The sequence below is a fragment of the Solenopsis invicta genome, chromosome 5 (assembly GCF_016802725.1).
Source record: "Solenopsis invicta isolate M01_SB chromosome 5, UNIL_Sinv_3.0, whole genome shotgun sequence".
NCBI lineage: Eukaryota > Metazoa > Arthropoda > Insecta > Hymenoptera > Formicidae > Solenopsis > Solenopsis invicta.
Window position 1 is genome coordinate 18,418,049 of NC_052668.1, and position 25,920 is coordinate 18,443,968.

Below are 25,920 nucleotides of genomic sequence, written 5' to 3' on the forward strand. Positions count from 1 at the left end.
ATATATTTAATATAATGTCTATTTACTTAAAAGTAAATTACACTGATGGAAATGGAAATCCCAACACCAAGAAGGAGTTATGCCAGGTAAATAAAAATTACACACAATATTTATCTACACGAGTTATTACATCGATACCAATTACAAGGTGAGTTATCACCTTGTAACTAATATCAATGTAATAACTTATGTAAACAAATATTCCATGTAATTTTTACTCACCTAGCATAACTCTTTTTATTGGGATATCCATTTCGGTCAGTGTATTTTTACTTAAACAGAATAAACAAATGCTTGCATCAAAATATATGATTGTAAGAAAATGTATTTTTTTTTCATTCAAAAAAATGTTTTTCTCAGTGTATTTTTTAACATTCGTACAAAATGGCACAAAAAAGTTTTGTATTAATTAACAGCAGATTTCTTATAAATATATTTGTATTTAATTATTTAATTGACAAGACGAATTTTATCTTTGTATATTTTGTACCGTTCCCCAAAATCTCCTTTGTACAAACGTAATTAGGCAGTGTATTAGAACGAAGCAAAGCACAAAGCCGTTCTAACGAAAAAGCGTCTCTTGACTTCTGAAGGAAGAAAATGTTTACAAAGCCACGTACGTGAATCATACGGATTGCCGTCCGACGAATGGAAGAATTTCAACTTCAAAGGAGGAGTATTAAGTTTGTGATTTGCTGCCTGTCCGCAACACAAAGCAGGGACGGCGAGTGTAATGGCGAAATAGAAAGCTGCTTCTTGTCGTGAAGTCGTTAGTCGTTCGACGTGTGGCTCGCGATGAATAAGCGCGTGACTTAAGAAAAACGAGAGGCATAATGACGAGCACTCGTCGGATTTGAGTAATCTTAACTGTTCGTCGACCGATCCAGTCCATAATTCGCGTTTCAAAAGACCGTCGTTTTTCCGGGCGATGGTTTCAGCAGACTGCGGCTGATAATCGAGGAGAGCGAGAAACGTGCTAAACGAAGATGAATTCCGTACAGAAAGATTTTCACGTCTATGCCGTCGTCTCGCGCTTTGATCGACGTACCGTCAAAGCGACGTTTCACTGTCTCATTTCGATTCTGTTTTACTTCACCCGCATATCGATAACCCTCGGGTTTTTTTCCAGCTTTTTACGTTTCTTCGATCCTTTAACGCGCGCGAGCGCGCACGTCTCCGAGTCCTTTTTTTCCTTCCATCGGCCCCTCCGGGACCAATTCTCAGTCTAGCATGGAATATACCAGAAGATGAAAGAAAGGATCCAGTCATTAACTGTCGTCGCGCCGACAAAAGGAGACGCGCACAGACGCGAAAATACACGGATGCATTTTTTATTTAATTCCGTAAGAAACGTGACGGTGCCAAGAGAAACGCGAGAAGCAATAAGAAAGTGTCAATAGTACAGAGTAAAATTGCAGGCGGTGGTTACACTTGGTAAGTATAAACGCACCTTTCTATTTCTCCCTTTCCCACAACTGCGCGTATAATGAGTATTCTCGTATCGCATTTCTCACACTTTTAACTTAATGACAAATTACTTTTTATTACTTTCAGCATAACTAATAAAAAAAAATAACAATTAGCATTCTATCGATAATTCCTATTCAGTCCAACTATAATGATACATAACAGAAATAAATTGCTATTAATTAACAATTATTATCTTATATACCGAAAAACATTTTCAAAATAACATTTTTTTACATTCATGTAAATATATTTATTTTTAAATCATTTCTTTGATTAAAAAAAACATTTCCAAGTTTAAAAACAAATTATTTCATATTAACTAATATTTATTTAGATCAAGGAAATAATGTTAAATATATTTATTTAAACATAAAAAACGTTTTTCACTGTATATGAATAAGAATATAAAATCTTCTTTAAAAAAATTTGATAATCTTGAAACAGACGTAACTTGCTTTTATATGAAAAAATTTTGTATGGTTTTAATTTTTAAAAATATTTGTATTTATTTTTATAAGATAAGAATGTTCAAGAGTTGAAAGCAAAAAATATTGGATAAAAAATATTAATAGTTTTTTAAAAAATAGAACTTTTTAATACAATTATCAAAACATTAATTTCTTTAGATGACGATTATAGCATTAAACTAAAAATGTACACCCAGTAAAAATTTCTTTGATTTAAGAAAGATTTTTTGGTTATTTTTCTTAGAACTAAAAAAAATAGTTGGTTATGCAACGTAAATCTCTTTTTAAATGAAAGAAATATATTTTTAAAATTAGCACAGCTAAATTATTTCTTACATTTCTGTAGTACTTTCTTTGAATTAAAAAATTATGTTTAAATCAAAACAAATAATTTAAACAAATAATTTATTTACTTTATAAAAGACTGATTTGTTCCTTTTCTTGAAACCAAATAACTTTTTTCTCAAAGATATTTTCACTTCAATTTAAAACCAAGTTAAGAAAACGATTTCATCGATTTAAACATAACTTTCCTCTGGGTGTAATATTTCGCTGAAATTTAAGATTATCAAACTCTTGAAAGATTTTATATGCTTGCTAATATATGAAGCAATAATTGTCGATTTGACATTAATTTTTTTTCTATGCAAAATGCATTCGTTTAAAACGCTGCGAACTCGACACCTACGATTACGAATACGGCGAGCAATCGTGCGTCCGATAATAATTGAGCTTTCCGTTAATCAATTGATTTGTGTACAAAGTGAGAGAGATTCTCATCGTTTATACACGTAAAGTTTTCCCGCGCGCAAATACGCGTGGACGCCGACAATCGCGGTATACACTCGTCGCACAGCTTATCCGGCCGCGATACATATACACTCGCTCGCGAACGATTATCGTGACAATTTCATTTTGCATTATACTGTCCCCACCACCCTCCCCCCGCCGTCACCACCGCCAACTAGCCAATGACTTCGTACCGGTCCGAAAACTACCCCTCTCGTATCTCCGATCGGACGCCCTGGCGCTACATTCGGTAAATTTCCCTTCGGGACGTGTTCCGTGTGTATCGAAATCCCGTTTAATCGAAATTTCAAATGTGCGTTTAATCCATTCCCCGATCACCTCTCCCGCCTAAAACGTTCCCCTTTCCGCAACAATCATCTGTCGCGTGCGTAAATGCGCATTCGCAAAAACAAAACAAAAAATAATAAAATATCTCTCTGTAGTCAATATGAACCTGAAGCCTGCGATGGACGGATTCAAAAGTCGAAGCACTCGAGGCCAAATTGCCGTTAACGTTTCTCCCGCCGGAACTGCACGATTTTCAAAGCGATTTTTGTATCCGGCTTTCAAATTTATTGACAGAAACTTTTAAACGATACACGTGAAAAGCTATTAGTTTGTTTCAGACAATAGAGTTTATCGTGTACCGATGAGCAAGTATCAGCGATAGCTATTATCGAATTTGAAATTACATCGGTGATATTTTTTTTTTTTTTTTCATTTTTCTTTTTGTACCAAACCATCATAACCAAACTTGCAGTCAAAATGTTATTGTTATTGATGCTAATCAAATCGTATGCGACGTGCACGCGTACGAATACAATAGCGAGGAATCGGAATAATAACGCGATCGATTCGTCCTAAGAGCGAAACGTTTCTCTCTTTATCGAGAGTCGTCGGGCGAGGAACGGAGGGAGACGACGGGGATGCATACATTTCAAATCGAGGATTGCAATAACACGCACATTGTTGTGAGAATAAATTCCGAGGTCGAATTCTCTCGACGGCGCCGGTGCGGGCGCGTCCGTCGCGCGTCGCGCCGATCAGCGATTTTTCCACTGGGCGGGCGTCCGCCGCGATGAATTCGAGCGAAAGCAAACGAGCGCGACGAACGCTCGACCAATTGTCTCGGCGCCGATCAATTCAAGCCGGTCGATTATATTTTCCAAAAATGCAAACGACTCTATAACGCGTTCTCTTTTTCCCACCCGCGCGTTCTCTGCGAATCCCTCTCTCGCCCTTTCTCTCCTTCCTCGCTCGCTTCCGCCTTTTTTTTCTTTCAGGCAAGAATTTTTCAATATTCGCTACACTTCCCTCGGGATGTTCCGCGTATCGATATTCCATTTCGTCGGGAATTGAGCGACCGACGTACGGCGTGGTGACAGAGAACGACGGAGGCGAGGAAAGAGGGAGGGAGGGTGAGGCCGCCATGGAAAAAGAACTCGCCACGCCATCCGGCTGAAAGATGTGACGAGACCATCGTTTACCTTTATCGTCATCCTTACTTTCGTCATCGTCATTATATCGGATTATCGCCCCGTCGCTCTGGCTGCTGCAGCGTGTTTCTTGGGCTGCTCTATTTGCTGCTGCCGCAAGAGTTTATCAGAACGTAACGCGCGCCGCGCCGCGTCGCGTCGAGCCCGCGGCGAGAAGTGCATAAACGGTACATTTTTGTAAGTTACAACGTACGCGGCTTGAATGCAATAAAGCGCAGTTACAGCTGCAGCTAGAAAGATCTATTTCACTTCTCACGCTAAATTTCCCAGGCTTACAAATCGATATGCTTACAAATCGATATCGATCATGATCTTATTGGACCGTGATTTTATTTGATAACGTTTGATTGATTAAATTCTTCATTGATTCCTCGAAAGAAATTAACACTATATCAATGTTGACATCTATACTAGAAAGAAAAGTTAACTTGACTAGATTTTTCAACTCGATTAAATCTCTTTGATTTATGTATTTAACTTAAATACATAGAATACTTGAACTTTAGTTTAAACATTTATATATTTAATTTAAATACATAAATATTTAATTGAAATGAAGAAATTTAATCGAGTTAAAAAATTTAGTTAACAACTTTCTTCTCAGTGTATAGATATATACATATCAATTTGATATATAAAAGATTTTGTGTAAGTATCGATCAATTATTGGCAATTGATTGGTATCTACACTGAGAGAAAAAATTACTAAATTTTAATAAATATTTGTTTGAATATATAGTTGCAATGAAATATTTGCTTACGGTACATAAATATCTACTCAATAAAAAAATGATAGTTAAATTAAGTTAGTGGTTCTTGTACTAAATAAATATTTATTTATATTTAGTAAATATTTCATTGCAACTATTTAAACAAATATTTATTAAAATTTAGTAATTTTTTCCCTCAGCATGATAGATATCATATTCAAGTCGCGATCCTTTCGTTTAAGATTTAAATAAATATTAGTCAGTATAAATAATTTATTTTTAAACTTAGAAAATATTTTTTTTTGATTAAGGAAATAATGTTCAAAAAATATTTATTTGAAAATGAAAAATCTTTTTAGAAAGTTTATTCGACTGCAATACGATATAAGTTGAATGATGACAAGATCGTCGACATCTACATAATATTTTCTAGATATCATGATAAAATCTTCGAAATATCATATTGATTATTGATTTATACATAACCTCGACTTGATTTTAATACGATTTTAATATTCACCAAATTCTTCATCGACTCCAGGTTTTCATTGAAATCAATAACTGCGGTTGCGCATCTGAACGTTAACAAGTTTCTTTGCTTTCTTCGCGATAATTCTTTTTAAAATAAAACGGACTTGATGATACGAATTACGGAAAGTATTTCGTATACAAGATCGCGAGAAAAGGGATATGAAACTGTACTACGAGTCTGACGTATAAAGCCCTTCAATCTGCTGTTCGTTTTTCCTATAGAGCGTGCTTTGTACTAAAATTCGATAAATGAAATTAATGCACATGGTGTTTCCGTATGGCGCAGTTACCGCACGAATTGATTTCATCTCCAATTTCTGCACATTTCGTCGTGGCTTTTAATTTTGTTTTTTCCGCGCAGACTCATCCTGTACCGCTACCGCTCCCTCTCTCTCTCTCTCCCTTTCTCTCTCGGCTGCCAGTAATCTTTTATCGCCCCATAACACGCTCGCGGCTGCATCATTTGCGCATTTCTTTTTTCCATTCGTTTATTCTATTTGCATGCGACAAGGATTTGCTTGCCTGTGCTAATAAATCACCGGTATCCCTCGGTCTGCCAGGACAAAACAAGCCCAGCCACTATGCGGCTTGAAATCTACAGGGTGTCCGGTAATCATTGTACGATATTTTAACAGGGTACTCTTGAAATTAATTAGAGCCGGATATGTCAGTGTCATCAGGAATTTCCAGGTGTTACAGCCGATGGTATCACGCATTCAAGTAACCGTGCTTATACGCGTACCGATTTTCTCTTCCGCGACGAGATATTCGACGAACTTTATTTTAATTTGTTCCAAAACTGACGAAATGATCAATAATTATAGATATCAAAGATTTTAAAATATATCCTGTTAAAAATGTCACTGATAAATAAAATTCAATGTACTTTTAAGTTACACAAGTACATTAAAATTAATGTTTCTGTAACTGAAAAGTATATTTGTGTACATGTGCATGTTTAATGCATTTTGACAACATAAAATATTTTTAATATACCTGCTTGAAATTTGTTTTGGTTATATATGTACATTAAATTAAATATCATTTTTTTAATAGTGTAGAAATTAACACAATATAAGAAAACAAACGATTACTAATTATTGATGCGTTATTTATTATTAAATAAATATTCTGACAAAATAAAAAATATAAAACAACGGACTATAGTTTTGTTCTATAAATTTTGCAATCTTATATCCATGACAAAAATCGACGGATATTCTAGAATTAAATGTATTAATATATTAACTCTCTCTTTCTCTCTTTCTCTCTTCTCTAGCCTATCCATTTCAAGGCAATGAATCTGTGGAGTTTCACATTTATTCGAAATATTTTTTCACAGAGATCCATTACCTTAAATTAAAATAAAAGATAATTCGTTACTCACCAACACGAGGCGCGCAGCAGTGGAGCTGTTGTAACTACGTTGTGTACGTTAATCTGTAAAATACAAATATAAAATTTAAGCTACTGCGTTATTCAAAATAATTAATATTTTTAAAAATTACTCGCGTGATTTAAATTTTTTATTTGTTTTTTTCGTGTGCACATGTTAAATAAAGTAAATATATGACTTTCGGAAAAAAATCTTGCTCTCTTTCAAATGTAAACTTACAAAAATTTATAATTAAAAATCTATTTCATATTATGAATAATACAAGTAACTGTGAATTTTAAGCATATCAGAAATATACATATTTAATTATACGTATTTAATTTATGTACTAAATATAAAAAAATACATAACTACATATAAATTAAGTTATGTACTAGTCAAGAATTTAAAAAATCTCAAAGCCAAAATTAAATAATATTTTACATTTTATTACTGTTAATATCGTGTAAAGCAACGCGTAAATAATACGGACAATTAATTTCGCAAACAACAAATGTAAATAAATAACAAATAATAGATAATAAAATTAAATAAATAATAAATTACCTCGAGGTTGCTCCACCGATGCCCGATACCACCCCGGGCCTCCTCCTCCTCTCAGATTCCCTCGCTGTTGGCGGCACTCACACAACACAACACACTCGCGAGGACGTTAATTACGATCGCGCGCGTGTTACTGAAATCGATGATCGCGCATTACTTTGAACGGTACTCTCCGTTGTCAATCGAACGAGACTCGCGTTTTAGATCGCCGCAACGCTAATCAACGACGCATGGAAGAGAGAGAGAGAGAGAGAGAGAGAGAAAGCGACATTTATTTTTAGAGAGAGCGACAAGAAGAGAGCGAGAGAAAGAAGGAGAAAAGAAGAGAGAAAACACGAGAGGGAAAGAGAAGAGGTAAGGGAAAAAGGATAGAAAGAGAGGGACAAGGGGAATGCGTGTAAGAGAGAGAAAGAGAAAAAGCGACATTTCTTTAGAAAGTGATATTTTAGAAAAAGCGACCAGGAAAGAGAAAAAGAAAAGAAAAGAGAGATAAGCAAGGAGCGGGAGGAAGAGAGAGTAAGAGAGAGAGCAACGAGGGAAACGGGAGAGAGAAAATCACGCGCGATTTACGTCTCGACGCGAAATACGATCGTCCTTTTGTTAACCGTCATGGCGCCGGCGCCACGAATCTCGATCGAACGAACGTCGCGGCGTCGCAGCAAGCGCGACGAACATCGCGCAGCCTGACGAATCGTCCACACGCATACGCACTCACGTTACGAACAAGCGGGTTCAATCGTTACCTGTATTCACTGATTAAACGCATCGCCACTCACAAATCAGTCCGCCCCGTCTGTTCTCCGTATGCTGCGTACCCCTGACGTTGCGCTAATGATCGAGTGTCTCGCCGGAGAGCGGCAGCTTCACTCCGAAGCTGCGTCACACTACGTGAGTCAACAACGCCGACGCCGATTAAGACGCAATAATCGATTCAAAAACACACGATCGGAGCGTGGCATTATACCCGCGGCGCAAATCAAACGCAAAACACACGCGTTATTGATACGATAAATACGCACATCGCGCCGTTTCGTCGCTTTAATTATTGGAGCCGGCGTCCCCCGCGAGAGGGGTTCACTTCCTAGTCCCTGCATTACGCTCGAACCCAGACGCCATACGTCGTTCGAGAAGACCGCGACCGGCGTGCATTGCGAGAGAGATGGCGTACGACGAGGACCCTTGACGGCGATCCGCGAATTTTTGTCACTGCGCTTCGAAACGAGGGAAATACCTGCCAGTAATGTACAACAGTCGGTTCGACACGTCGTGTCCAGGTCGGTCAATTGCGCGTTAACTCAACTGCCGTCTGCGATGCGGATACGATCGCGTCTTGTGTACGTAACCCCTCCTCCTCCCCACGGCACTTTTGGCGCGTTTCGCGAGACAGAGAGACGACGACGATACACACGCAGGACGGCACGCACCGGCCGGAGTCGCATCGCGCGAATGATAACGCGATCTTGTTTATACGAGCGAGAGCAGCGGGTGAGTAACGAACGTCGTCGCGGGCGACGTGTGTAGGTACGGGAATAATGTACGTGCGTACGGTCGACCTGTGTCGTCATAACATCAGTACGAGGCGAGGTGCGCGGAAGAGAAGCGCGCTCCATCTCTCGCACTACGCAATTACTTTCAGACCGATTGTTCCCGCGCATCTTACGCGTCTCCTTTCGCGGTCTCCTCATCCTCGCTGATTCCCCTCGATCGCGGAACGTGGTATAAGTACTCGAATCTAGATCCGTTAAGAATGTTAGAATCGCGAGTTAACGTAGTTATCGTGCGTGATGCGGAGACGATATCGCGGGCGACTCGTGTGCGTACGCCCGACACTTGTGGCGCGCTCGCGAGACGGCGACGCAATACACACGCGGAGCGGCACGCGCCGCGCGCCGGCCGGAGTCGCGCGTCGCGCCGCGCGAACGACACAACATACATGACCTTGTTTACGCGAGAGTAGCGAGTGAATAACGGGCGTCGTCGTGCGCGAGGTGTGTACGCGAATAACAGTACGTGCGTGCGATAGAGCTTTGTCATAACATCAGTACGAGACGGTGTGCCTCGGAGATGAGAAGCGAGGTTAAGCGCGCTCCATCCCTCGCGTCACGCAATTAATCTTAGACGGATTATTGCCGCGCATCTTACGCGTCTCCTTTCGCGATATCGTTGCTCATCCCATTCGATCGTGGAACGTGATACAATTACGAATCCAGATTCATCAAAAATGTTACAATTGGTAAGTGCGCGTAGAACGGTACAGTCGGTAAGTGCATAGAAGCTTGATAGGTGACGTTTTAATCCTTTCGTACCTGTTGGTACGAAAGGATTGGTTTGAAATATTCAAAAATTCACATCTTTCACACTGAGTGAAAAAATGTAAAACAAATCAATTTTACTTAATACGAAAAAAGTTATTTACTCAATAGACAAATAGTAGCATATTTACTTGCAAGTTAAAAATTTCTGAATTGAAGCATTTATGTAAATAAAATACAGAAATAATTTTTAATCGGGTAATTTTTTTTCAGTTTAGAAAATAGTTGATTAGACTGTTTTTATATTCAAAATATTCAGATTTTTTAATCTAAGAAAATAATTTAATAAATTTAATAATATTATTAAATGATTAAAAAATTTTTTCTCAACAATAGTAAAAGACGCAAGTTAATTGTGAATAAAAAATAGCATCCAAAGTAAAAATCAATAACAAATTGACCAATTATATTATTGATAATTGACGATTTGATAAAATATCTCAATTGAGATCTTCGATTTTAATTAACTTCCAGCTTATGATTAAAAAAAAACAGTTCTCTCATGAATGCAATTGCAAAATTGTTACATCTGAAATGACGTGATTATTCATGCATACGATTATTTTGTACAATACAAAAAATAAACGCGAAATATTATATCGAATTTATTATTACACATTCAAAAAAATTGTTGAAAAATATTTAATCCGATGCATTTAACTAAATATTGAGTTAATTTAGCAATTATTAAAATAACGTTTTTTATCAAAAGATGAACGTTTAAACGTTTAAATTTGCACAAAAAAAGGTATAATTTATTCATTTATTAAAATATTTTAATCAAGAATTAAATAAACCAGCTCAGTATTTAGTTGAACAATCGGATTAAATATTTTAATTTTTTAACAAATTTTTCTTTCAGTGTATCTACTATCTACACATATTTTCTTCTGTAAATTGAGGCATATGTTTTGTTTCAGAACAACAGCAACCTGCGTGGTCCAGAATGCAGCGAACTTTTCACTTACGTCGACCGGCCGGTGGATACTTGCGAAGGAAGTAGCGAGAGCTTCAACTTGTCCCTTAAGCGACCACCAATTGCTGCTTAGAGGTACCGTACTTTACATGATTTTACTACCTTCCCGTTTCTCCGACGAGAGAAAAGCGAAGGTTATAGAAAGAGAAAAGAAAGTTATTTTAAATTTAGCATTGAGAATACCTATTATTGTTCGTCGACTTTTATTTTAACTCGCTCAGTTAATTCGCTCATTTTATAATTCATTTTAATTCATTTTAACATCTTGATTGGATAATTATAACGCAAAAGAAAGAAATGTAATTAAACCTTTTATAAAATTTTAATAATACGGATCGAAATTAATTAAATGCAATTCTAAATAATGTACGTTAGTTGTAATCGCGACGGCGCGACATGTAGATATGAGACCTCGCGTACCAAAACCCTCGGCACAATTCGCGACGATCTCCGAACGAGTTTTTAAGCACGTCGCGGGGATTTCACAGCGTACTTTTCAGTGTCATAAAATTTCTTAGCAACTACCCTCTCCCTCGCAACTACCCTCTCCTTCGAATCCGTTGCGCCGCATTGCTGTATACATATATATATTTATCCCTCCTAAGAAGAATAATCTTGCAAGCTGAAAAGGGGACGTGGAATGATGACTTAGTCGGTAGCTTTGCGAGGAGACCCGAAGGCGACATTTTAACGGTATCCCCGTTGCCGGATGTTTCATATCCTCCCTTTGTCTCCCTCTGAGTATGCGTATGCCAGCTTGCATAGATTCGTGTGTGCACGTGAGTATCGCACGAGAATGAGGATCGGTGCAAATCAAAGTGAAGTAAGAATGGTAGGGTGTCGTCATAGTTGAACACAGTATTTATTTTAACACGTTTCTTTTTACATGAATTCTGACGCGATTAGAAATTTCGATATTTGAAGGTTCGGGAATTTCCTGGGGATTAATATTATTGTAGGGATAATACTAAGGAAATTAATATACTCTCTCGGCAACTTTAATGGCTTTTACGACACGGATGTTCTTTGTGGTGAAGTTGCGTTCAGCTCGCGCAAACCTGCAAACGAACGTGGTAAACGCGAGGTAGAATGCATATGTTCGTAGGTGAGCACATCTACGTACGTCTATAGCTGCAGGCCAACCACGCAAACATACGCTGAACATTTCGCAAAAACATCGCACACACGAGAGACCCCGTGAATGGTTTGCGGACGCGCATGAAGCACCGCCATGAGTGAGAAGCTCTTGTTTAAATCCTTCCTGGAGCCAAGAAGTCGCTTCATGAGTTTCTCACGTGATTTTCTAGATAGCATTTCGAAGTAAATAAATCCTCGGGTTTCCTTAGAAAAGCACATCCACAATTTATGAAAAATTTTGCTTTCTTCACTAAATTTGCCCTTTTGTACTGAAGAAATAGAATAAATTTAAACATTTTTGAATAAATTATATAAATTTCTTTCAATATGTTACATGTATATTAAAGATGCATCGGGCAGTTATTGCAAAGTAAATAAAATTTAGAAATGTGTTTAATACTAACATTTCAAATATATTTATTTAAAAGTTATGACTAAGACTATATTTTTATTTAATAACATATTTAGTGTAGTATAGTTTATTTACTTTATTTGTTATTAAAAGTTGAATTATTTTTTACAATGTTAAAACAAATCTCAATTTTTTTGTGTAAATGCTTTATTTAAGTATTCAAGATGATTTATATAATACAAAGTTTTATTGTGATTATCTTTTTATTTAGTTAGTTATAAATAAATAAATTTTGTTTACAGAACTGATTTCTACATTGCAATAAAATTTTACGTAAATCATTATAAATATTTAAAGTTTTTATATAAAAAAATTTAGATTTTTTCATTATTTTATTATTAATTATATTTTCATTAAAACACATGTTTACTTATTGTAATAATTGTTTATCCAGATAGAAAATTGCTGCAAAATTTTTCCTCCTACTTTCAAATGCAATATAAAACAATCCATAATTTTTTTATATTTTTCTTAATGTTTGAGAAATGTCCTCTACATCTTCAACTATTATTTTAATAATCTCTATTATTTGTTTTATTCTCTTGAACGAGATGATGGAGATGACTCAATTGAACGAGAAAATATATTAGAAATGATGGATATTTTAATATCTAATAAATTTTAGTATGTACTTAATAATGGTATTCGAAATACGAATAGAATTAGATGAGAAGTCAGAATCAATGGAGGCGGATGAAATTAAAATTCACAAACGTGGCAGATCGTTTTAAAACGCGTCGGAAGTAAGCCTTAATCTGCAATTGAACGGAAACTTAATGGCGGACCGTCGGATTCTATGGAATGCGGCACGGCAGCCACTTGGCAATCCGCTCAAATACGCTGCATCCGCGCGTCCAGAAGCCGATCGGACTGCCTATCTTCTATTCCATCTCACAATCCGGCTCCGCTCGGTACACCTCCCACGGTATCCTCCTCCCATGATGGTCGTGGGAAACCACATCCTGGCGTGACTCCAAATTGCGTGCAAAACCATCAGTGGTAAATGCGAGTCGAGCGTCGAGGAGCAGAGTAGATGGACGGAGAGAGAGAGAGAGAGAGAGAGAGAGAGAAATAGGAAAGGGTTGCTGTCGATCGCGATCGATTGATCCTGGCCGCCGTACGTTGAAAGGCAATTAATCATTAATGACCCGCCGTAAAAGAACGGTGCCGGCTTTTAACGGGAGAACTTTTGAAGTGCGGGACGATGTACATCGAAGTGTACCGTAATTCGGCGGTACAGCTAATTCGCTGATAATGAAATTCGCAGCTGTTGTTCGTACCGCCTTTGAAAACGCATTTCTTGAAACCGTTGCCTTGTATTCTCCTACTGTTTCATTTAAACGTCTCACTTATATATTCTTACGTACAATAAATCGATTCTTTTCGTTTGCTTTAATGACAAGTTGTAGGGAAGGCGCAATTGTTTTCGACTTAACTTGAGATCTCAATTTTCTAATAACTTGAAATGAAAGATTGACGCAGTTGTACTTAATAAATTCCACTTGTTGCCGTGAGTTACACGCGAGCGGTAAAGTTCGAAGCGCGGCGGAGCCCAATCGTGTCTTTTCCGCGATAATTGACTGTGCAAGTGCTTCACTGACAGCCCAATTACGCGCGAAGATACTTACAATCGAGCCAATAATTGTCGCCGACTGCTGGATAGCACCGAGCTGCAATATTCGTCGACGACGACCGATACATCGGCGGTGGCAGACGTAATTAGCTCGACGCCCAGCACTGTTTCTAGATTTCAATTTCGTCGTCGAGCACAGTGGATTACTGATACATGATGATCTTCCCACGATACTAGCGAATAACGGTTCGCTCGCTACTAATCGTACTTTCACGGGAATTCTCCCGATTAGGACGCTCGCTAATGCGTGTTACAAGCGAGTACATCTCGCATTATGTCTGTCACAAATGCTGCATCGTTGATGGTTAAATTTAAATTCCTGATCATGTACATTTGCAACATTTATACGTACACGGGAAAAAACGATTTTGCTAGAGTATCTAAAAATTTAGCTACACTGAGGAAAAAAATGGTTTAAGAACTAAAATATTTAATCCGACACATTTAACTGACTATTGGTCTAGTTAATATAGGTTTAGTTAATTTTTGATTAAAAAATATTAATGTTTGACGTAAACTGTACTTTTTTGTGCAGTAAAATAATTATTGAATCAACCTAACGTTTAGTTGAACGTATCAGACTAAATATTTTAATTTTTCAAGAAATTTTTTTCCACGGTGTATACAGATCTGAAAATAATTTTGTTAGACTATTAAAATAATTATAAAGAATGCTCAAGTTGACATTGCTGGTTTGTTCAAATTTTTTACAGCATTGCTCGTTATGCTTAAGCGTCTCGTAATTATTTTAATGAACCAACTAAATCATTTTCAGATCTGTAACTAGTTAAATTTTTAAATACTCGAGCAGAACTGTTCTTCTCGTAATATAAATTTACGTGTACCAGGAGCACTCAATTTGTTTCTAGTAATTTACGTTTCCATTTTATTGAAGAATCGCTTTGGGTAAATCATAGATATTTCGATATTAATGTCGTTTTGTGATCCACTCGCGCGCCGGTGAAGGACAGAATTGACTCTAGTCTAGCCAGACGGGAAATTGAGTTCTGGATATGAAATAATTAATGCCAGCTCGTAGGCGACACGGATGTTGCGCGTCACCGCGTTAACGTCCTCGACCTGCTCTCCTTCGTCTGCAATCCCAAAGCGCGAGCCCGCCATCCCGTCCACTGGTCCCTCGTGCCGCCCGACCCACACGACCCTTCGTTTCACCTGCGTCGCCTCCTGCGTCTGCCTGACCGCCGCCGCCACCGTCGTTTCCGGTCATAACTCAAAATCCCTCAGGTGTGCTAACCGCGTATGCCAGCGGTCACGTTGGAATGTTAGGCCGCGAGTTTCCACCATTATTAAGCCTCGTCCTGCGTTTGCAGTCCTCGCACGTGCGCTGCGACATACACATACGTACATATACACACGTACACACGCATGACCTATCCTCTGCCTTGCGAGGCAGGAGGGCACGCGAACCATCATCGGCAGAAACGCGTAGACTCGACCCACGTTTGCGAAATTCGTCGCCGCAGCGACAAATTCGCAACCGTGATAAATTTGCGGCCGTAATAAATGGAGCGGCTAGGAATAAGCCGTTGGTAAAACGTTCTAGCCTTGACACTTAAGGTATTACTCAACAATTACCCAACTAGAAACTAGGGAGAAGAGATTTTCCGTGATGAATTTTACAAGGGAGGGATGATATATGCAAGCTTTCCGATTAATAAGAAATTTTCCCAGAAAGAAAAGGAGTTATAATGTGCGGTGATTTATCCTTGAACGGATGGCGATGCATATATTTCGATATAAATAGCGGTACAGAAAAGAAAACTGGTAAACTTTGCCGATACTTGGCTGAAAGTCGATCGCTTATCGGTGACGAAAATTATTAATTCAAACATCGTCAGTAAACGCGTATATTTTACCTACATCGACCGTGAATATAAAGTTCCGCGGCGCGTTCCGAGGCGAGGCGAGGTTCCGAACTTCTTCAACCAAATGTGCCAAATTGAAGCCGAATTATAACTTTCCTGTGATGTGTCAAACCAAACTCGAGCCTCAATCCTGGATGTAAAGTTCGAAGTCGACTTTTATGAGCATAGTTCTCCCGCTTTCATAAGATCGTCCTACTTTCTCCCAGTTTGACTCCCACCCTCTCGCGACGACCGCCGATTGATACCTGACAATCAAGACTAGAAAACTCAACTATTCTTCGTAATCAGAATCAGAATTTTTTTAAGTTTTTTTTACATACTGTAATTTTTCCTCTTGATATTATTTATGATAAATCTGTACTCCTAATAAGATATTAAGATCTCTTATTATTTAAACACTTCTGGTTTTTTAAGTATATTAAATTTAAGAAATTAATAATTTTTATATTTAGTAGTATAATATAAATTTGATAATATATATATGAATATATATATATATATATCACAATTTAAGAAACATTATAAATTTATCTGACATTAATTGACGGGAGAATTACCTTCTAAAACATTTCTCATAAATAAACTGCAGATTAATTTTGAATTGACAAATCTGAGAATAATATGAATAAAAAATGTTTAGATAGACGAAAAGCATGTATTTATGTATTAAAATATAGAAACATTAATAAATTAAAAAATTTGCTAAATTTACGATCAGAGATGAAATTACTTAAATACATTATTATTTTACAAGTTTTACACAATTATGTATTAAATTTTATTTATTTCATTATTGATTATTATATACATTTCAATATTTAATATCTAAAAAAATATTTTTAACCAATCCATATTTGTTCAAATTAAATTATGAAATTAACTAAAACATAGTTCTCAATTCAATACCTTTTTAAAAAATCAGGTTGCTAAAATATCATGTATAAGATAGCATAGTCGTGATAATTGTGTTTAATTTCTCAGCAAGCTTTCCGCTATTCCGTATCAAAACAACTAGAACTCGTCCATTCTCCGCGGCGGCTATGAATTATCTCGTTTAACCGTCCCCGCCGTCGTGTTTTCGGATGTAACCGCGTCGTTTCATTACGCGTAATAGAGAAATCTTGCGCGCGCGAGCTGCCGCGTGAGAGTTTGCCAGGCCCATGTAAAAAGCGACGAAAGGGATTCGCTCTCCGTAACAGCCGACCAACCGTGGGACATATACAGACACGCCGAAAGCTCGGTATCGCTTTTTGCCGCCCTAGCCAATTTGTCGGGGCCGATTCCGACAAGTCGCGGCAAGAAAACGTTTGACAAACGTCCGGATATTCCCGCGGTAGGGCCGCAGGGTTTCGCCCAGGGTTTCCTGAACCTGAGACCAAGTCCGATCTTTGCGAAAGAGACGAATGGACCTTGGAGAAAGTTCGACACCGCCGTCGTTAACGACGGCCGCATTAATTTTGATTGGCCGTCCTTATCAATTGACAAGCAGCCATCCGACGGATCGCGTAACGTTAGGCAGCGTTATTCGGTGTGTTAGCCTGCATAATATGTTTACCGTTCGTATCCATATACAGAATATAACGATATGGAACGACAAAATTTATTAAATAAAATAATTGTCCGTAATTTCATACAAATGTAATAAATTATACGCATCTCTTTGTTAAGAATTCTATGAAATATTCAGCGGTATATCTTTAATGAAGAATTAATTCGGATTTTGTTTTTTTATGTACGTGCGATTTTTGAAATGTCCCCATTGGAAAGCGCATTTACCAATGGCGAGATTAATATCTGCAACATTTAATTACCTCATCGTGACGGACTTTTTTAAAAAGAGCAGAATCGTAATTTTTTACAAACATAATTACTCCAATTTCTCTCTATAAACTCACATTCCAATTTCGCACGCTCGCTGAGGCACAGTAAAGGAAAGTGCGGGCTGCTTTTCTTTTCTAGCATCGATTACAGCTTACCCGGCGGCTACGCATTAAAGTCGGCGAGAAGAAAAAAGAAAGGGCGTAAGATAATTTTGAGCGACGGCGTTAACGAGATTTTAATATGCAGGTAGCGCCGTTACCGAAGGAAAGTCAGAAAATACCGTTGCCCTTTTCAAGGAGTCTATCCGGAAGCGTCGTTCGCGCAAAAGGGTTGGAACAGAAAGAGGAGGAGAAAGTCCGATGGGGAAGAAATCGCGCGCTCCACACCAGGTCGTTGAAAAGTTTGCGTTTCATCCCTTTCACGAGACCTCGGACGAGCTTTCATTCGTCTCCCTACGAATCAATTCGTATCACCTCCGTCCTCAGTCCACTCCATCGTCGTTGCCCTCGTCCCGCAACGTTGTCATCCCTTGCGCAAATTGCCATTTTACTTTGGAAAGTAACCTGTGTACATTCGCAAGTTTTTCGATATTACACCCTTCGACACTCGTTTCGTTATTAATCCTACTTGGTTTCTTCACATCGACCGCGGCACGTTTCTCCATACTCGAACAATCTCTCGAATCTCAAGTTTCGTCCATCGTTGCGCCGTTTGCATAAAGAAAACACTTCAGATTTGTAGCGCTGCCAACTAAATTTCGCGCGGCGCTCTTTTTTTCCCAAAATATGTTTTGCTACCTCAAATTTCACGAAAAATAATATTTACGTTGCGACCGCAAAATAACACAGACCGTCTGGTGTTACAATCCCGATACGGGCGATCTATTCGCAATTCTCTAACAATTTCGACCGATGAATTCTGTACCACGCTCGAGGTTCACGAATTAATATCGACGTATATATTTTTTAAAAATATTGTAACATCAAGATATTTTTTTTTTATATTAAAATTATTAGCGACAAGAGAAATGCTAGTAGCAAGACCTCGAAAGTTTCTCTCGTGTAACGCAGAGTGAATTCCCTTTTCGTAAACACCGTCGTCGACTTAGCGTAAACCCCATCTTAACAATTCCGGGCATTTTGACAAGCACCAGAAGTAAGGAAAATTTCATTCCGAATCCAGCCACGTACAACAAAATAGTTCTACGATTGGGCGGACTTGCGAAATAGCTTGGGAACGATGAGTTCCATATATACCCGGCCGGCACGTGTATTCCGTACGCGTATGTTACTTTTTTTTCGCCATACACGGCGTTCGCGCGCGAAAATGGAAGCTAATCCATTCGTTTCTTCGCAGCATAGTGCGTCGTTTACCGTAAAAATTTTCAAACCGAATGTAACGCGTTTCTGAATACAATTCATTCTGCATGATTCGGTGTCTGATTATTCCCGCAAACAGAAATCTCGATGCATATTACATTACACGTGTCACATCCATTAAATGAAAATGAGAAAATTTTTTGCATTAACGAAATGTGTTTTCAACGAAGAGATAAATACATTTTTTTTTTCTTTGATGGAATTTTTCATCAATGCCTGAATATGATTTACTTGTGTACACACGAGTAACATTACGATTCTATCAATTTTAATGACCCATATACATATATTAGTTTGTTTAATTACGTCCCATTTCCATACAGAATTAACGTACGTCGCATCTCCGTAACTTGGTCGTTATCGATTCAATTGAGTTTCAATTCATTAATTATCAAATTGATCATTTTCCCAATTAATTAACTGACCGTGTTACTGGCACGAAGCACTGTTTTTTTATTTGTTAAATGTGTGTGCCGGTTCGTGAATATTTAGAATTTAATTACTCCACTAGTACGTTGTGTCGTAATATCAAACCTGCAATGCAAATGGAATCAATATTTCTATGTCTGAAAAGTAAACATACGTTAGATAAAAAAAAAATAATTACATGAATTAATGGATTAATGGAAATTTAAGTTAACATTATTCCTCGTGTGATATTTGCACGTGATTTTTATTAATCACAATTATTAATAGAGTTCGAATTACAAAGCTGTTGAGGATAAAGGGGTTTTCACGAATGGAGCTTCAAATGAAGATGATAAAATATTCCATTTGAGTATCCATTACGTGTTTTACCCTAATAAAATTTGGATTTGGTTCAGTTGCCGCTGTATATCAGACCGGAGGATAAAGCTAAATCTATCAAGCGCACAACACTCTCGTTTTTAGCCGACTTATTTTATAAGTTGAGTCACTCTCTTCACATCCACGTCGTCCACGTGCGCACCATCGCTTCCAAGCCTCTTTTCTTCGAGTGGCTTCAAAGTGTCAGGGCCGCGCGCGCCTGTGTAGATACGCGATAGTTTACGAGTCCGAGCTGCCGCATATCGATCCCCGAGAGTTGAAGTGAGTCCTCTCGCGCGCACCATCCTGCTTCGGCCCGCTCCAACTCCGGTGGCGCGGCGCCTAAATGCATTCGATCGGTGCTCCTAAAATAGAAATTGCATCCCCCGCGAAGGGCCGTAAAAGGAAAATTTCCGCCGCGAGAGAGGAGGAAGGGGGATCCATAGAAGGGTGAGAGTAGACAATCGCGGTAAGTAGCACATGGGTTGACACGCTCGGGAATGTCTTCGCGCCGGGATGAAACTCGCGAGCTCTCCCGGAGATGTGCACGCGAGGAGGTTGCGGGGAAACGATCGGAGGAGGAAGAGGAGGTGGGGAATGAAAGGAGGGGACGAGGGAGGATGGCTGATGCGAATTGAATCATGGGGGCGTTTTAGCGTCTACGTGGCCCGCATTCGGAATTTCGACGCCCTGAACCACATCCAATACCTCCGAGCTTCGTCTTAGCGCACACGTGTGTACACACACCGGTGAACGTAGAGACCGAGGCTCGGAGGAAAAAAATGGATACGTATTTTCGATTTGCAATTCTGCGGCTCGTGATCTCGGCGGCGCATATGCGATGTATCAAACTGGAAAATCCCCCAAAGGTACTCCCAGCAAGCATTAAAAATACAGATCCAGGCCGTGAGGCAACGGACCGTAAAAATAATACGCACGTTCCCTCGATCTATAGCGGTAGCGAAATGTGCTTGAAATTTTACCAAACGAATTGTTAAATTGCGTTACTATTTATTTCAGCACGTAAAATTAATGATTAATATTTAACGTACACCTTACGTGAGTTGTGTAAGAATAAAAGTGCCGTCCGATCCGATAAAAATAAAGACAGAAGGGGGGAAACTCTATATGTATTCGAATTCCAATCGTGTCTACCAAAAATCGTATTGAAGCGACGAAAGGGAGCGCACGCTTATCGGACTGTATTATATCGCCCATCGTACGCGTATCTGGCCAGTATGTATACGTTCTTTTCCTATTCACGAGACGGAGAAAAGGAGACCCGATAGAGGAAAGGAAGGACGGTTTCACCCCCCATGAAATCGAGAAGGAGGGACGAAGAAAAAGAGAGAGAGAGAGAGAAAGAGAGAGGAAAGGAAAGAAAACGCAAAAGGAAGAAGACGAAGAAGGTTCCTCGAGACTGCATCGATTTTTAAACTTGCTCGGTCGTGTGCGGGGGCTCGAAGGAGTTGGCGAGGGAACAAGAAGAGGAAAAGGGAGGGTGCAGTAGCGACCCTTTCAGAATTTGTCCGATTGAAAATTTATCCGATGTGCACGGTGTATCAAGCAGTCGCCATTCCTATCGACGCGCGCGCGCGCGCGCGCGCGTGTGCGCTTCGTTCTTCCTCGCCTTATTCCTCCTTTTCTCCTCGTCTTTGTTCGTTTATTTTTTAAGGGCGCGTCTTTTTGCGCTCCCTCCCCGCTCTTGAACGGATACGCGTTCCTCTTCCTAGTGTCTTCGCCCCCTTTCGTACCTTCGATATAATCCGCGGCTCGTCAATAATTCCAACGATCGAGCGCGAGTAGGAAGGGGATGGTGAAAGAAGAAGTGTTTTATCCACGACGTTGTTATAAGTTATTTCGCATCGTGAAGAATTTAAGATGGACGGGGGCTTCACCGTCCGAAGTTTTGGAATTTTTCAACAGAGAGAGATCTTCTTCTACTCTTTTTTTTTAATGAAGATTTACTTTTTTTTACAGTAAAAATCCTCTTCTGCCTCTCTGTAGAGAAATTATAAAATCAACGAAAATTACTTATTTTAATATTAGAAATTACGTATTAAATTGTTGTTATCGAGAAAATGATAAAGTCATTAATAATTTGATGAAAAGATCGAGAAAGGGTCTAGGGAAATCATCGGAGAGCCGCAATATTCTAAAGAAACTCGTAAAAATGGCGTCAAATCAACTCTATGGCGGTTTACTTATTTATTCGTTGCGAAAGGGAAGCCTTCCCAAGACCGAGAAGGATGCGGAATTACAGTGGAGCATGCAAGCCGCGATAAAGTGTATCGTCAAAATGCGTCGGGTGTTATTCGCGCACACCAGTGTAACGTGGCAATAATCTCGTGGAAACACTATTGTGGTAACGCGCGGAATCGACTGGGCCGCTTCTGATGTGATTGATATGGTCGGACAACCGTGGCGTATCGTTGCGCGATTACGATCGAAACTAGTGGCGGTCACGAGCCGCCCTCGAAACCTCTCCTTGTTCGTACCGCGAGGAGAATTTCGCATTTAAGCTTATCGCTTTGAGCAATTTCGCGCCCGATCGCTCTCACAACGTACTCGACGTAGCCGACGTATCCGACTTGCGCGTGCGGCCAGTTCCTGAAATGTGATTTTTGCGTAAAAACTTTGCGATCGTGAAACGAGGAAAAGTGATCGACGTCGATTTCGCGTGGAGCAAGAACAAATTCGCAAGGTTCTCGTCGCTTTCACCGGACGATTCGCACCGCTCCGGCGTAACACAACATTGCGTTAACATCGTATTTGTGCAATGTCTATGGTGTAACGCACATTACGGTGATTGCTCAATTCGGGAAAACGTGTACGATATTTTCCCTTGCGATAAAATTTCTTTCGTTTCACACGCATCGACCAATTGTTACGGAAGAGTTTTAATTTGATTTGGTGTTAAATAATAGGTATTCTAAAGATATATTATAAAGCTATCGTTATTAGAAAGAATATAGAAAGTAAAATTACAATTAAACTGAAAAAAAAATTAAAAGAAACTTGAGATCAAAGCTTTCAATCGTCGTTTCAATTGACTTTTATATAATTTTAAGAAGCCTGAAAATTTATTAAATTCTATTTAAAAGGAAATTGTGTTTTACAAGTTCTAAAGAATCTTGATTATTCTATTTAAAAAAGCAATTAATTCAAAACACTTACGTGCAGTCCAACAGACAATTAATGGAGATTAATACAGAGGTATCGAACATTTTTTCTCGTATATCTTTATTTCATTGTCCACAGGGCCTCTTGCGATTCTCCACTCGTATCCACTTTCTATGTTTTAATTACTGACCGCGCGCGCGCGCGTTCGTTTACAGTGAAAAAAAATATATATATAAAAATAAAATAAAACGAAGGAAAACGCGAGCGTGAGCGGACGAGCGCGATTGGAAAAATATCAACGGGCTAGCAACCAGCGCTGATAATGAAGCGGCTGAAAATTCAATTAACGAAAACACGCCAATTGCCGGGTCTCCTTCCTTTTTTCCAATTTCGACCACTTTCGACTAACCGGACAAGCTAATTTTTGCGAAATTGATACGTTGCACGTATCACGGGTTTATCGGAGTGTGAATTTTCATGATGCGCTATCGAAACGAAATCGTAATATAATTAGAGGCAAAAAAGTAAATATTAATTGCGAAATTATGCTCTTGCTCGCGGATTCTCGATAATGGGGGGCTGAGAGAAATTAATTTACGCTTTCAGAATTTTGTACCTGCTCGCGTAAACGCCCCCATTACAATATGTAACCGATTTGCACGTTTTACACGCCTGTTTCTGAAAGTACGCACGCATACCGTAACAACGTACCCATGTGTCATCGTTCTCTATTTTCGATCGAGTTTCGTGCCTCTCCAAAATGCGATTATTAATAATAAATAAGGGAATGCACATTATCACATGTTACTGTCAACCCGTTTTATCACGAACAACCTAATATCGCGCAATTAATTAATACTGCATGTATGATTTATATTCAAAAATATTTACAAGTCACGCACATTTAGGATTATAACGCATAAAACTGTGTAAGAGAGAGAAAGAGAGAGTAAAAATCAAGCAAATATTTTTCAAATGTTATAAAGAATTTTTTCAAATATTTTTTCTTCTATTTTAAGACAAGAAAATTTCAAGATAAAATTAGTATTGAATAATCAAATTGTTAAAGCAAAATCGATATATCGATTTTATTCCACCTATTGCAAATAATATCTAACTAAATATTACATTGCATTAATCAATTATGTCTGTTACAATTGTTACGTAAATACCAAAAATAAATCATTCGAATAAGTAAATTTAATTAGCTCTTAGTTAACTGTTGCAATAAGGCTTCTCTAAAAAAAAAAATAAGATATTGTCAAGATTGCATTACATAATCTCTGTCCAAATACAAAGTTTAATAAAAAAAGTCTTTCGGCATATTAATTAGAATCGTGTTAGACACGCTGTAACAATTGTGAAAGGAACAATCTTTTGTTCGCAAGACCCGTTTCGCTCCATTCCGGCTGATGTAGCTGAACTGCTACACGGCTGTTTCTGCACAGGGACCTGCAGAAAATTCCTGATATAATATTCAAAATTCTCGGTCCTGCATCGTGCGAATGGTTCCTCTTAATCCAATTTAATTTGACTTATTAAACTCACCATCTGGCGACGTACACGCACACCTTCGGATTATCACTATTAATAATTTTCCGAGTTCGTTCGAATATATATTGACCATCGATGTGAATAAGCGACGAATTAAACATTGCTTTCGTGAATTTATTTATTTAACTGGGTTATGCGAACTCACATCGTCGAAATTTTCAGTTTACGCCACAAATCAGTTTCGTGTTTAGCGTTTTATATAAACATATGAATACGCAAGCATACGTTATATAAATAATTTTGCATCTTAACAAATTTAAATGTCACACTAAATTAAATCCGCCCATCAGAATAACGTGCATTAAATATTCGCAAGTGAAATCTGACAAACGAGGTCAACTGCATGTAATGGAGAGCTTTAAAGTCGCTTCTCCGTGAAACGGAGGCTTTGCCTCGCGGTGGTATTTAGTAAAGTTTGGAAATCTTGAGCAATCACGTGAGCAGAGTGTAAATGTTATTGGATAGTTCCGTTGCGTTTGAGAACATGTTTGAAAAGCGGAAATGGTCCCGGCAACTGGCCCCGGCGCCAGTGCGGTGCTATTACACATATTAGTTTGTAGATCGTTAGCAGGCTTTCCACTTACAACCGTATAAATGTTCTTCCGTGATGACGCGAAACGGCTGGCAATTTCTGTGAAACCTCGTGCCAAAATAATGCGCGTGATGTGTTTGTAAATGAATAAATAGCGTGTTTAAAGCGTCTGACAAATGACGCCGCATTAAAAATTTTTATGACGAAAAAACAATAAATAATAAATAAATATAATAAATTTCTTGTATGTCAAAAATTTATTACAAAATAATATTCCTTTTTACATACACTGATTTACTGTATAAAAAAATTAAACATTTGTCGCAAAGCACGAGAGATTTTATATAAAACCTGAATTTAATAAACCTTATTTAATTTTGTTTTTAAAAAACCTCTATTAAAAATAAATATTTAATAGGTAATTGATAAAGTTTTTAAAAAGTTAAAATCAAATGAGCTTTATTCAGTCCCCTCAAGATCTTACTGTCTTACTATTTATATATTTTCTAAAATTTTCATACCTATTAACAAAATCGCAATTTGCATCATACTTTTTATTAAAAAAAATTGAGCTCTGCTTATGTGAATATCTCTACGTCTTGCAAGGCTCGCGAAAAATCAAATTTAATTATTCCTAATATTTTTGTAAACACTAGACTGGTCGTGATACAATCTGCACAGAGTTGTCTTTTACAATTATTAAATCACGCACGCCGGGATCGGCGTAACATGTCGCGTCAGGAACGAAATCTCTCAGCGAAGCTCTTTGCCCGTTGGTCAATTAGTTAATGAACAACGGGTTTTATTAATTAATTCGCCCTGCGGTACCAGGTTCGGAGCGAACTTAATAGCCGCTGGCTGGCTCGAAATATATTATACCGCTGAATTTAACTACTCGATAATATTGTCCCGGCGGGCCGTAGCGATATCCAAGATTCATATCCAACCGGACCGAAACCGGGAGTTT

At 38.3% G+C, this 25,920-nt stretch overlaps 1 protein-coding gene across 1 annotated transcript in view; it reads left to right on the plus strand.

Moving 5' to 3' along the window:
- Positions 1-9,317: 9,317 nt before the first annotated feature.
- Positions 9,318-25,920, plus strand: part of LOC105205751 (bifunctional methylenetetrahydrofolate dehydrogenase/cyclohydrolase, mitochondrial) — a 78,195-nt gene continuing 61,592 nt past the window's right edge. Inside the window, exons 1-2 of the mRNA XM_011175249.3 lie at positions 9,318-9,635; positions 10,635-10,765. The gene's annotated coding sequence lies outside the window, so the exon portion shown is untranslated. The remainder of the gene's footprint in view (positions 9,636-10,634; positions 10,766-25,920) is intronic.